Source organism: Denticeps clupeoides, chromosome 11 (assembly GCF_900700375.1).
Source record: "Denticeps clupeoides chromosome 11, fDenClu1.1, whole genome shotgun sequence".
Lineage (NCBI taxonomy): Eukaryota > Metazoa > Chordata > Actinopteri > Clupeiformes > Denticipitidae > Denticeps > Denticeps clupeoides.
In genome coordinates, this window is record NC_041717.1 from 20,050,310 (window position 1) to 20,064,488 (window position 14,179).

The window sequence follows — 14,179 nt, forward strand, 5'->3', positions numbered from 1 at the left end:
AAATTAAAGCCATGACTGGGCATCCTCACCCGAGGATTTATTACAACAATGCACGACAATAGCGTGGACATTTCCGTCAGTGTGGGAAACAGCGTTCAGACGACTGATAAGAGAGCGAACAGCGCCGTAAAACCAGGTTCACCGCCGGATACGAGCACCTCAGGCGAAGACGTGCAAACCAGCCAAAGAATTTGACGGATGAAGAGATGAGAGAAGAGAAAAGGGGCGGAGCAGCAACTGGGTCAGAATATTAAAGGACTAAAGAGGAGAGTTGTAGTTTCAGGAGGGAGGTGGGGCTGGATGGTCACAGCTGGGAATAAAATTAAATGATAAACAAATCCAACAAAATTAAAAATGATTCCGAACGACGGCCGTTAATTTTGTTAATTTTGCATTTTCTAATGCAGAGTTTCCGAATTGTGTCTCTTGTGGGCCTGCGGGAAATTAAAATAACGTATGCTATTGATCAGCCTTGCTGGGGACATTTCCAATCCAATCTAACATTATTTATAAAGAACTTCAAAACCACATTTAGATCATTAAGGCCGCACCATGAATTGTGTATGAAAGAAAATTTGATCTTGATCCTTATTATGCTGCACAGGTCACCTAATTTAGTTTCCAATGACCTCCGACCCCGACCCCAAACACACCCGATGAACTCAACATCGAGCGCTGTGAGAATCGAAATAAATTAATCATTTTCAAACCTGCATTGAAGCACCCTTAAAACTTTAACATGCGCAGATTCTCTCTTCCAACACTGTTAAACAAATCCTGAAACAATTTGTAAAGGTCGTAGTGCCACCATCATAAATGTCATTGTGACGCCTTCCAGACATCCTCATTTCAAAGGGCTCAGAGAATGAAGGAAGTGGGCGTGGCAACTTCAAGCGCTAACTAAACCTGTTTTTTTTTTTTTGGGGGGTAACTCACCAAAACCCGACCGCAGTGAGCGAGTTCAGAACCAGCCAGAGAGCAAGCCGGCCCCCGGACAGCGGACGCCCTGGCAGGTCCCCTGAAACCTACGCCGTTTCCTTACAAGGGCATTTCTCAAGCCCTCTCCACTTCACTGGAGGCCGCTTTTCAGGCCACAATGAGTGTGTGTGTGTGTGTGTGTACAGGCCAGCAAGAGTGTTTCAATAAAAGTGCGCACACACACACACACTCGTGAACTTTGTTTGCTTCTTTTGCTGACAAGTGTGAAAATCAGTCCACCGGCAGTTTCCTGTCCCGTCTGAAGAAATGATGAGCCCCACGAGCCACTTCGTCAAGTCACTAGCCCCCCGGGCAAACGACAGAACCACTGTCAGCATCGCGCCCGGGCGAAATATTATCGTCCATGGAATCTACATTCAAAACCGCAAACTGAGGAAGTGAGGAAGACCTCAACTAGATATAAATACAAAACTCTACTGTGTGTGTGTGTGTGTGTGTGCTTATCCACCATTCTTGAATAGACAGACAACAAGAAACCCAAGCGTGTGAAAAAAACTAAGTACACACATACCATTAAACTCTTTGTGTCTGTGTGTGTGTGTGTGTGTGTGTGTGTGTGTGTGTGCATAAGCCCACAGTAAAGTGCCCTTTGTCTTTAGTCTCTACCGGCAGGTCGGTTTCCCCTAGCTTGGTTTCCACCAAGCTAGTCCGTTTAATGCCTCTACTGCCATACACTGGAGACTGAATCGTGTCAAATGTGTTCGTATCAAATCCCATGAACTGAAAAAATTTACGTTCTTTAATTCGTACTTGTCAGTATTACAAATCCAAATTAGAACCCTATACGTCTCTTCTCCACATAAACGCTGCACAAGTACAAACATTTATCAGACGCCTTATCCAGAGCGACTTACAATCAGTAGTTACAGGGACAGTCGTCCCCCCCCCCCCCCCCCCCCCCGGAGACACTCAGGGTTAAGTGTCTTGCTTAGGGACACAATGGTAGTAAGTGGGGTTTGAACCTGGATGTCATGTGTATTTAACGGCTAAAAAAGTAACATTTAAAAATTTCAACTATATTAAAAACCGTATCCGTGTCAGTCTTTTTTCCCAGTTTAATTGGTTAGCTGTGCCACAGCTATTTGACAGTTCCTGATCTGAAGGAAAGAAGTGTGAACATTCACTGGTCTCACGATTCAGTTCGATTGCGATAATCAATGCTTCGATTATAGATGCATCCCATCAGTTTTTTTCTACATTACTGTTTTCAACCTCATCAGTGAGATGAGAGTGAAGGCCTCGTTCACACGTCCAAAATCCGGAAGAGCGTTAAGACAGAAATATACGTTGGCTACGTACGTACGTACATACAGCCTGCGTTCCTTGGGTCAGTTTTTGTGCACATGCTCAAAAGTTAAGCAGCACAGCACACGGTGCACACAGTGAAATTTGTCCTCTGCATTTAACCTATCACCCTTAGTGAGCAGTGGGCATCCATGACAGGCAACCGGCAACCTTCTGATTACGGGGCCACTTCCTTAACCGCTAGGCCACCACTGCCCCTATAATCGAATTAGTATCTAGGCGTGTTCACTTGTCACGACCCCATTTGTGTTAGTTGCCGCGGAGATAAACATCTACGGCCCTCTTCTCGTACGCGTATTTTTCCCTTTTGAACTCAAGCTGTCATGGCCGCTGACAGCGGAGGACGTACGGAGCTACTACCCACTCCCACACACCACCAGCAGTGCCCGGTGGCATGAAAGTGTACGAAAAAGTGTGTGTGTGGGTGTGTGTGTGTTCACAGCAGCAGTTTTTTAACAAGTGGTCGTTAACCTCCATCTTCTTCATCTCACCGGCGCCATTCATGAGACTCAAGCAACCGCATTCAAAAGCAAAAATATGCAATAGCGATAAATATCTGCCTACTATATACTACCATCAAGTATATACTGTCCTGCAGAGGACAAATTTCCTTTCAAATCACCCAGATGTGTATAAAAATGAGCCCCCCCCCAGAAAGTTGAGATGGGGGATGATGTCAGAGGACCCCTCCCCCACCCACGCCGGGTAGCAATGAGTGTGGATGATGTTCATACACACACACACACACACACAGCATGCACCCTGACCACATGCAACAGACACACGAGTGGCACACATGACACGACATGCATGTGCAGTGGAGGAATGCACACACACACACACACACACACACACACACAGCATGCACCCTGACCACATGCAACAGACACACGAGTGGCACACATGACACGACATGCATGTGCAGTGGAGGAATGCACACACACACACACACACACACAGCATGCACCCTGACCACATGCAACAGACACACGCGTGGCACACATGACACGACATGCATGTGCAGTGGAGGAATGCACACACACACACACACACACACACACACACACACACACACAGCATGCACCCTGACCACATGCAACAGACACACGAGTGGCACACATGACACGACATGCATGTGCAGTGGAGGAATGCACACACACACACCACACACACACACACACACACACACACACACACACACACACACACACACACTCATGCCGAAAAGAAACATAACGAGCGAAAGAAAAGGTGGAGGCTGGCGAGCTATTCTTAGGCCTAAGGAAGTCTGGCAAACGTGGTGAGTGGAAAAGAACTGAGGGGGGAGAGAGAAGGAAGTGGTCAGATAGTCAGCTATGCGTGCTCATGTACGCATGCGATATTCGTAAGGAGAAGACAGTACTGGGGTTTTTTTTTTTCTTTTTGTCCTCTCTTTTACTAAATGTCTTTTCTTTTTTTTTTCCCACCGAAGACGTTCAGACCTCAGCCCGTGTCCCTGTAAAGACAGGATGCAGGCACCTAGTTCCTGCCATTTCACTGCATTAAACACAGTGGCCTCTGGCAGGCTGTGGCCGGAGGGGCGGTGACCGGACCGACAGGTGCTTTATCACTGCTGGCAGGGGGTACGGTGACCTGCGACCTGTGGACAGTGACGTCACACAGGGCCAGGTGAGCAGGAGCGGTGCGGACAGAAAGAACGTGCTTTTATGCCGTGCATTTCTGATGCATTCAGACTTATTTAATTACAATCAGAATCATCATGTCACATGAAATGTAAAATCAGTGTCACCGCCATCAGGTGGCGCCATCTAGTGGTGCTTCCTTGAATGAAATTCAATTATTAAATGCTGACGTATCACACGCAGCAAGTACAAGTTATACACGGGCAGCCATGTCCATGAAACAAACTGAATATTTATTCACTTCTGACATGCAAATGCACATTTCTTTTAGAATATGTACGCAAAGTCAATGTCCAAAGTCGTAAAAGCGCGCTGTGGTATAAACCAACGTCTTGTACAGGGAGACGGAGACAGAAAGACCTGCCTGCCCGGATGAACGGATGCTGGAAGGATGTTTATACGGATTTATTCTCCTGCGTTTCCCCCTCGGTCTCATTCTCTGCGTCGCCAAATCGCAAATCTGTTTTAATGTTATTGATTATGATGATATCCAGACGGAAACGTGACCCAAACTAAGAAGACCATTACTGCAGTTACTGTGTGTGTGTGTGTGTACAGCCATGGCCAAAGGTTTTGAGAATGACACATGAATGTTTTTAGATCTTCTGTCAGTTGTTTCTGCGGTGTATTGAAGTATAAAAAGCTTTTTTATAAGTTTATTGACAATTACATCAGGTTTATGCTCTGTGTGTTTGCAGTGTTGGTCCTCTTTTTTCCCAAGACGTCTGCAAATCGCACTTACATGCTGTCAATCATCTTCTGGGCCAAATCCTGACTGATGTAGACCCATTCCTTCATAACTTCTTGAAGTTTGGCAGAATTTGTGGGTTTTTGTTTGTCCACCTGCCTCTTGATGATTGAACACAAGTTCCCAATTGGATTAAGTTCCGGGGAGTTTTCGGGCCACAATTTCAATGCTTTGCTCCCAGAGCCTCATGGCACGGTGCTCCATCAGACTGGAAAAGGACTCGTTCTTCACCAAACTGTTCAAAGTCAAAAGTCAAAGTCCACTTTACAAGTACACAGAGAGACGAGATTGCGAAGCTTTGGAGATTCACAAAAAAATACACAAGGGACATTGTATGCTGACCCATAAAATAGTGCCGGTCGAGACAAACTAGACAAACTAGGCAGACACGTAGCAGCAATGAGTGCTTTACTGTTGGACGAGACAGGACTGAAGGTAGCGTCACCTTTTCTTCTCCAAACAACCATTTTTCCAGATGCACCAAACAATCAGAAATGGGCTTCATCAAAGAAACTGACTTTTACCCCAGTCCTCAGCAGTCCAGTCCCTGCACTTTTGTCCTTGATGTTTTTTCTTGGAGAGAAGTGGCTTCGTTGCTGGCCTTCTTGACACCAGTCCGTCCTCCAAAAGTCTTCTCCTCACTGTGTGTGCAGATGTCCTCACACCCGCCTGCTGCCATTCCTGAGCGAGCTCTGCACTGGTGGCACCCCGATCCCGCAGATGAATCATCTTTAGGAGACGGTCCTGGCGCTTGCTGGACCCTGAAGCCTTCTTCACAACACTTGAACGTCTCTCCTTGAAGTTCGTGCTGATCTGATAAACGGTTGATTTAGGTGCAGTCTTAGTAGCAGCAATATCCTCATCTGTGAAGAACTTTTTATGCAACGCAGCGATGACTTGCAGGTAACCACGGTTAACAGAGGAAGAACAATGATTTCAAGCATCACCGTCCTTTTAAAGCATCCAGTCTGCTATTCCAACTCAACCAGCAGGACAGAATGATCGCCAGCCTTGTGCTCCTCAACACTCTCACTTGGGTAATGAGAGGGTCACTGAAATGGCATTTGCAGTTCATCTGATCACTCATCAGAACATTCTGGGGTGTATGCAAATTGCCATAAGCAGCAAACTTCGTAAAAAACAATATTTGTGTCGTTCTCAAAACTTTTGGCCACGACTGTACACGCGCGAGCATTTCACAAGCAAACATCTAAACTCACTGCAAGAGGTGGGGTCTTAGATGAAGAGCTAGATGTGGGTTGACACACACACACACACACACACACACACCTTCAACTTCCTGTTTTGCTAACTTGATGGAGGAAGTGATAAACATCAGACGAGGTCAACTGTACAGAGCGAGAAAACACAGGCGAACCCAAGCAGGGTTAATTAGCATTTTTTTTATACTTTTACCGCAATAATCACAATATTGAACATTATGGGAGGATCATATCATCATCTGATATTTTTATATATATTACCATTCCTTTGTGGGTATGTAAAAATACTATCAGTGCATAATTGCACGTAATTCCCACTTTCAGAAAAAAACTGAAGTCATTGTCATTGTGAGACACAGCAGCACAGCGAGACAACGAAATGTGTCCTCTGCTTTTAACCATCACCGTTGGAGAGCAGCGGGCAGCCATGACAGGCGCCCGGGGAGAAGTGTGGGGGGGAACGGAGCTTTGATCAGTGGCACCTTGGCGAATCGGGATTCAAACCGGCGACCTTCTGATCACGGGGCCGCTTCCTTAACCGCTAGGCCACCGCTGGCCTATTTTCAGTGAAAATGATCAACATTTACTGCTCCTCACTGGGAATTAGTGGGGGGAAAAACTTAAATAAGTAAAACAAATAAGTGTTTCTTAGATTACATTTCTACAAAAAAAAGTTTGGACAGAAGAGCATCTGTACCTCCAGACGTACAACAACTGGACAAGTCACCTTGCGCTCTTCTAGCAGTTTTAGCAGAATCCTCCTCTCGGTCTGCCAACTGTGACCAGCATACGTGCAGACACAACACAAGCACTTTAATAATCTTCAGAATAACTTCAGCCAAACTGTCAATGTCTTATTGTCCTGTTATAATGCTTTATTGCCCTGTTAACTATGTTTGTGTATTGTCTATTTTGTGTGTAACATGTCTGCATTGTGTAATTCGTGGCTTGTGCTTGTATGTGTGTGTATGTGTGTGTGTGTGTGTGTGTGTGTGTGTATATATATATATATATATATAGAGAGAGAGAGAGAGAAGAGAGGAGGACGAGTGAGACTGAGAGGAGGAGAGCGACGAGAGAGGGAGAGAGAGAGAGAGAGAGAGAGAGAGAGAGAGACAGAGACAGAGAGACAGAGAGAGACAAACAGGCTGGGGAAATGCTGATCTTTTTTGCGTCTTTGGAGAAGGTCAGGTTTCTCTCGTGCCCTGTGGCTTTTGTCCAGGTGGACATTCCTGTTTTTTTGGTCAAGTTTCAGTCGATTTCCGACTGATTCGTTAAAATTCTGGGTTCTATTCTATGGAATGTGTTACAAAATAGTTGCATCTAGTATCAGTGGAAATGGAACTCCTGTTTGTTAGTACAGGCCAAGTCAGTACAGGCGCTGACAAAAAAAGTGAACAAAAGCAGGCAAAAGCGAACAGACACGACGTGCAAGAGTATTTTAGGGATCAGAAGTCAGCTCACGTGCAACAGGTCGAAGGTCAGGTATTCCTCCTTGTAGTTCTGCCAATGACATGGAGAAATGCCCAACACAGAGAGGGCTTGATCTCAAACATCATATGCCACATCCGATCATCACGCTCTCCACGGCCATTTATGCCGTTTACGTTCAAATATGATGCAAATGTGCAGGAAACACCTGGTCACAGCCATAAGACAACACGGAAAGAAAGACAGGCGGACAGAGAGGGACAGGGGGAGACGCCACACCTCAACAAGACCAAAAACAGACATGGATAGGCAGGAATATTTTCATGTTTCATAAGCATCACAACAGAAAGCTGAGATTTACTGTCATTTGCCGCTGTCACTGTTATGCCGCGTGGTGTTGCGTGGGGAATGGGAGCATCTTCATCCGTCCCCTGTTGACCCGCTGTCGTTACCGATAATCTTCCAAAAAAATGCTCCGGCAGTGGGGCTCAGGCCACTGGATTACAGAATCAAGACCCAATTCTGCCTCACCATACACTTGGTTAATATAATGTTCATTTTATCTTTTGTTTTTGGTGGGAAATATGAAGCTACAATCAAGTGGATGTGCCGATTTCAGGAATCACTCTCCATGCGAGCTAAGAAGCATCTGGAAAAAAACAATGGGTGTCAAAAGCATGGATGCTTGAGTTTTATTAATTTTGTGATTTTATCCCCCAGCCCCAACAATACTTTGAGCACAAATGAAAATGTCTTTTTTTTTTTTTTTTTTTTAAAGAAGCAGCATGATATCATAAAGCGCAACAGACTTTAAAACACGCACAAATAAGAGCGTTCCGCTAAAGCCTCCTCGATAAAGCTTGTGTCATGGGGCCACTCCGGGTCCGGAGTTCGGACCGGAGTTTCATTTTGGTCCTGTGATATTATGTTTCCTGATCATGTGCACCTGTGTATGAGTATATAAAGCTGCCCTGTTTGTGTCTGTTCGCCCTCGAGTCATTGTTTGGTGATGTTTCCCTCGTCCTGTCCACAGTGTATTAAACCCGTGTTGTGACGTTGTGCGTATGTGTCCTTCTTCCTCGCCATGTCCAGCCATCGTGACAACTAGATAAATACACCACCATGCACATTTATTGTCCCACCCATCGTACGTGTGGGAAGGTATCTAATCAGGCTTATTTTTACTTTGTTTTGTCTGCACAATGGCCTCGGAACGTGTTGCGAGCGTTTAAAGAAGGAAGATGCAATGGACACCCGCACTGGTGACCTAACACGTCCCTGGCCGAGTGGGCAAGGAAGCGGAAAATAAGGGTTCAATTCCCGAACTGTAAAGGTGCCACTGAGGCCGCCACCCGCCGCTCCCTGGGCGGTTTTATTATCACGGTCCCAGTGCAATTAAGCACAACTTTTTTTTTGTATTTCAGGTCTTTTTTTTTTGTTAATTTCAAACGTGAAGCACTTTTATTTTACAAATGGAAGACTTCGTAATATTGTGAAATAGTTATTTGCATGAAAAGCACATATGATTTGAATGTAAATGGTAAAATAAACGCTCTGTTGGACAGTGATTTAAATGTGATTTGTCATATTCCCATCCACTTCATAATCACATAGTTTTTAGGTAAATAAATACGTTCATAATGGAAAACTTGGAATTCCAAAGAATTTAAACAAAACCGATTTCATAGGGGCCGATCGATGTTATAGTTAATTACAGTGTCTCAACTGAAACATGCTGTCCCTTAAAATTCCAACAATTCGTGATTTTCTTCTGAAAGTGGCTATTTAACCGACCCTAACCGATACAGCCATTTTAGGCCACTTAAAGTCACACCTGGCATTCACATGCTACCTTTCAAGAGCCTGGCCAGCAAATTGAGGCACACCTCTGTTGTTTCTTTCTCACCACAGCTTCCTGGTGAAACACCAACCCGTTTCATGGAGTTTCAATTCGCCATAAAGTACAACCACACGACCAAATACAGAACAGGCACAGATTGCAGAGCTTTGAACTCGTGTTGCATTTATCTGGACGGTGGACCTACAGGTAATTATAAGAAGCCGCGCTACAACCTGCCACGGGACCGCTGGTATGACAGCACGGCTGTATGCAAATATGCCAATTGGGAGAGCAGGAACCGTACCAGATCCAATTATGCAGAAGCCCTTTGGCCCCAGTTTGAAAAAAAATGTCGTATAGACCGAGTAACCAGTGAGTGGCAGATGAGTTCCCCACGTGGGAATTTATCCTTCCCAAGGCCAGGCATACGAAACCTCAGCCACCGGATGGTAGCGAGGTCGAGCTCCCCCCGCAAGTGCATTACGGCGGCAGGATGTGCGCGAGGCTGCGTACCGCAACGCGGAGAAGTGACACTTTCGTATGCAGTATGGGGCGAGATGTTCCTCAAGCCACCAACCACAGGCAAGTGCCGAGAGGAGACGCGTGTGGCGTCGCGGGCTAGTAAATTTAGGACGTACCGATATAGAACGACCCGCGGACACCAGAGCCACACAGCTGTCACTGCGACATCGGGACCCCCAGGGACACAGCGAGGCCACCGAGGAGGGACGCTGGCGCAAGAGAGGGGCGCCATGGCCAAATTGCCACCCCACCAGATGGTGTTGGGAGACCCCACGTGACGTCGAGCATGAGAACGGAAAAGCTTTCCAGGTCAGAGGAGTAGAACAGAGGAAATAAAATTCGCCATACGCCCCTTCTCAAAATGGAGCCATTTTGAAGAAACATATTTTGTATTTGTTGTACGACGAGGACGTGAAGTATGTTTGACGAATCAGATTCCTCCTCTTTTTACCTCCATGCCGGCTTTGTTCACTATCGTCATCATTAAAGGCCGCTTGATGAGTGTTTGATAAGAAAGTGTTCAGTATAAAACCTTCAGGACTGTTGGAAACCGTCCCCGCCATCCAACTTAAGGTGGTGGAGAGAAGACGAGGGCGTGAAACGCTGCCGTTCTTCAACTTTCTGTTAATTATACAACCTCCTGTGTCTTCAGTTTACTTCTATAAAAATGCAAAAACCCATAAATGAGTCGGTGCGTCCCAACATTTGACTGGTGCTGACAGAAAAGCAGAAGAATCCAGAAGACAAACTCACTCAACAAATTTTAAAAATGGGAAGTCGCCACCGAGATGGCTGCACAGCTCTGGCCCAACTTCCCTTGGTGTATCTGACCGTACTTGGTGCATTTTCCACTGGAGATCAGGGAATAGTGTGGTAGTGGCCTAGTGGGGTAACACACTCGCCTGTGAACCAGAAGACCCGGGTTCGAATCCCGCTTACTACCATCGAGCAAGACACTTAACCCCAAGTGTCTCCAGGGGGGGACTGTCCCTGTAACTACTGATTGTAAGGCGCTCTGGACGAGGGCGTTCCTCTTCGTTGTTATGGCCCGTAACAGTGGCCAATCAAGACATCTGAATGAACAATTCGAACGGAGAGATTTGAACGCGCCGGTTCCGGTTCGTCCCAGCGACCTTCAAGCTCGGCTTGAACGCGGACTTGACGGGCCGCTAAATAGAGCGCGACAGAAACGCGTCGTGTAACGGTTATTAGCCACCAAGTTCTTGCTTTTTTCCATTTTCGATTCATCTTCTACGAAACATATGAACGTTTCTCTCGAATCAGAAACGTTTTCGCGTTAAAAAAGAGGCATGGGTGGATTTGATTGGCCGTCAACGTTTTCTGCCGAAGCGGCGCAAACTGACGGCCCCACAATTCAGCTGGGCGGCGCATGACATGGAGGGGTTGGCCGAGCCTCATGCAAATTAACTTAACGAAACGCAACTTGCAAGTATTTCGATGTGATTGATCACAATCGATTTTAGCCTTTTCACTGACCGTTGAGGGGGACGAGAATAATCGTGATTAATCGCAACTAATTGTACCTTGTTGATTTGAATTAATGTTTTTGTACAGATGCCGTAGTGACGGCCAAGCGAAGCGCTTGGTGGGAGCGCGTGATCTGCAGAGTGAAATTTCCGGGAAATGCCACTAGGAATCAGACATTCGTCTATAAACCAAGACGAGAGCCAGCAGCACGATATAATAACATCAGGAAAATACCGCCAGGGTCACATGAGTCTTTTATTTCTCTAATGTGGTGCCGGAGCACATCTGTGACCCGAGGCCATCCCAGTTCAGTCACACCAACCGCAAAAGGAAAGTCGTGTGAAGGAAAGTTGTGTGTGTGTGTGTGTGTGTGTGTGTGCTACTTAACCATACGTGGCATTAATTAGCACACAAACAACCACGGCATCAGAGAAGTTGGAAAAGCGGTGGATCTGCTCATATTTAACAAGCCGGAGCTGTTATCACATGACTCTTAATGAGACTTTGGGCTACAGTTTCAGGCATCATTAAAAATCGACAAATACGGTGCGGACTTCCAACAAGGACAAGTTCTACTTCATACATGTTCACGGCAGGCATCATAGCATCTTCTTTTACAGCAATTATTTAAAACACATTTTAATTAAAAGTAGCATACAAATCCAATGGTGGGTCCAAACATCTAGGCTGTTTCATGTATCAGCATGTACAGAACAGGCCAAAAGTTTGGACACACCTTCTCATTCAATGTTTTCTTTATATTCATGACCATTTACGTTGGTAGATTCTCACTGAAGGCATCAAAACTATGAATGAACACATGTGGAGTTATATACTTAACAAAAAAAGGTGAAATAAGTGAAAACATGATTTATATTCTAGTTTCTTTGCTCTGATTACTGCTTTGAACACTCTTGGCATTCTCTCGATGAGCTTCAAGAGGTCGTCACCTGAAATGCTTCTCCAACAGTCTTGAAGGAGTTCCCAGAGGTGTTTAGCACTTGTTGGTCCAGCTCACCCCAAACCATCTGGATTGGGTTCAGGTCCGGTGACTGTGGAGGTCAGGTCTCCACTTTTTGTTAAGTACATAACTCCACATGTGTTCATTCATAGTTTTGACGCCTTCAGTGAGAAGCTACCAACGTAAATGGTCATGAATATAAAGAAGACACATATTAAATGAGAAGGTGTCCAAACCTTTGCCATGTACTGTATATATTGATTGATTGGTTTTAGCCGAACAGGACTGCATCACAGCCACAAGCCTCAAGCGGGCGGTGAGGAGGTCCACCTTGGAGGAGAGACGGGCCCGACGTACGAAATAAGGCACACACTCTCTACCGCCATAAACACCGGACAGGATGTACCGGGTGCTGAGCAGCAGGTGAAGGGTGGGTGGGGTCGAGGGCTAATGTTTAGCCAGCGGCTTCACCTCCTTCCCCCTTCTCCAGGGAACATTCCGGGATCTCGGAAAAGCAAACAGGCCCAGGACTGGGCGGTTAATGGGTGACCCGGGCGAAGGTGGAATCGTGGGCAAACCCCACCACCACCACCCCAGCATCTCAGGCCGTGGAGGAGATCGTGACCGGGGGCCGCCGCCAGTTCGCCTACGTCACGAACTACATAAATAAACACGCGCGCGCCGCGTCGTGACGTCGGCCACCGCTGACGTCACGTCGCACTCGACGCAACCCCCCCCCCCCCCCCCCCCCCAAAAAAAAAACAAAAAAAAACAAAAAACAAAACAGGGGACAGATTCCGGTGACCCGACGTAAACCCGGACCCCTCGACATCACCGCGGTATCCTAGCAACACTCACCCGCGGCGCGCGCTCCTCCGGTAATCCGCGTTATTCCCGCGTTATTCCCGCGTCTCTCTCTCTCTCTCTCAGGTGAAGGTCCCCATTTCTTTTTTTTTAAAGGAAGCGACAGGGCCGCCTCGGCTCTCGGGCGCGTCGCTCTTCGTCGCCGCTTTAAGTCCGGGACCCCCCGCTTCCCGGGGCCGCGCGTAGCCTCGACTCCGCGGAGGGCGCGTCGCGGACGCGGTGGCGCCGACAGCACCGAGCCGCCATCGGGCCGCCTGGTTCCGCTTCGGTGCGGGCTGGACCGCGACTGCTGCTGCTGCTGCTGCTGCTCCTGCCGCCGCTGCTGGAATTCTGGCTTCGCCTTTCGGTTCGGGCGGGCGGAGCGACGCGCCACCTGCTGGTGAAGCGAGTAGGCGCACACGCAAATAACAATGATGAATAAAGTGAGAAACGGCCATTAAAAAAGTGGAACGACTCTGTGCTGCTGCTCAGACACACATCATGTCATTGTTTCGTGAAAATAAGTTCATATTTCGATATTTTTTGTAATTCAACATTTGATCGGTGTTTGGGCTGACTGGGGTTCACAAGGTTGCTTGCAGCTCAGAAAAACAGTGGTCAAGTTGGACAGCTGGGACTGGAACTGGGACTAGGACTAGGACTTGGACTGGAACTGGGGCTGGAAATTGGGACTGGAAATCGGGACCGGAATTGGGAGTAGGACTGGAATTGGGACTGGGACTGAGATTGGGACGGGAATTGGGACTAGGACTGGGACTGCACTTGGGACTGGGATAGTGGCGATTCTATTTCCAGAAATGAACAAAATAAGACAATGGAATTCAGAGCAGTGCATTGCCTTTAGCGTTGTACTTGTATACATAAGCACTCTTATCATGCAAAAAATCCTTCCTACTGATGTCACATTTGTTCTTTATCTGTGTGCAGTGAAAGACACAACCATCCATGACACTCAGGTCATTATGTGAAACGTGGTGGGTGGCGACGACTTCTAGGAATGTTCTGTTTTGAGTAGAGGAACCTCTCTACCTTCCATGAGTGAAATAAGCCTTCTGGTATGCATGCTGTCGACGCCCATGCAGTTAAACCCAGGCAAGGTTCAAACCCCACTTACTA

The 14,179-nt window shown here is 46.8% G+C and overlaps 1 protein-coding gene across 5 annotated transcripts in view; it reads right to left on the reverse strand.

Annotated features, from left to right (window-relative positions):
• The window catches only part of LOC114799200 (membrane-associated phosphatidylinositol transfer protein 2-like), a 54,453-nt gene extending 41,043 nt beyond the window's left edge, over positions 1-13,410 (reverse strand). For all 5 annotated transcript variants that reach the window (XM_028995606.1, XM_028995610.1, XM_028995607.1 and 2 more), the window contains exon 1: positions 13,058-13,410. The gene's annotated coding sequence lies outside the window, so the exon portion shown is untranslated. The remainder of the gene's footprint in view (positions 1-13,057) is intronic.
• Positions 13,411-14,179: the final 769 nt, after the last annotated feature.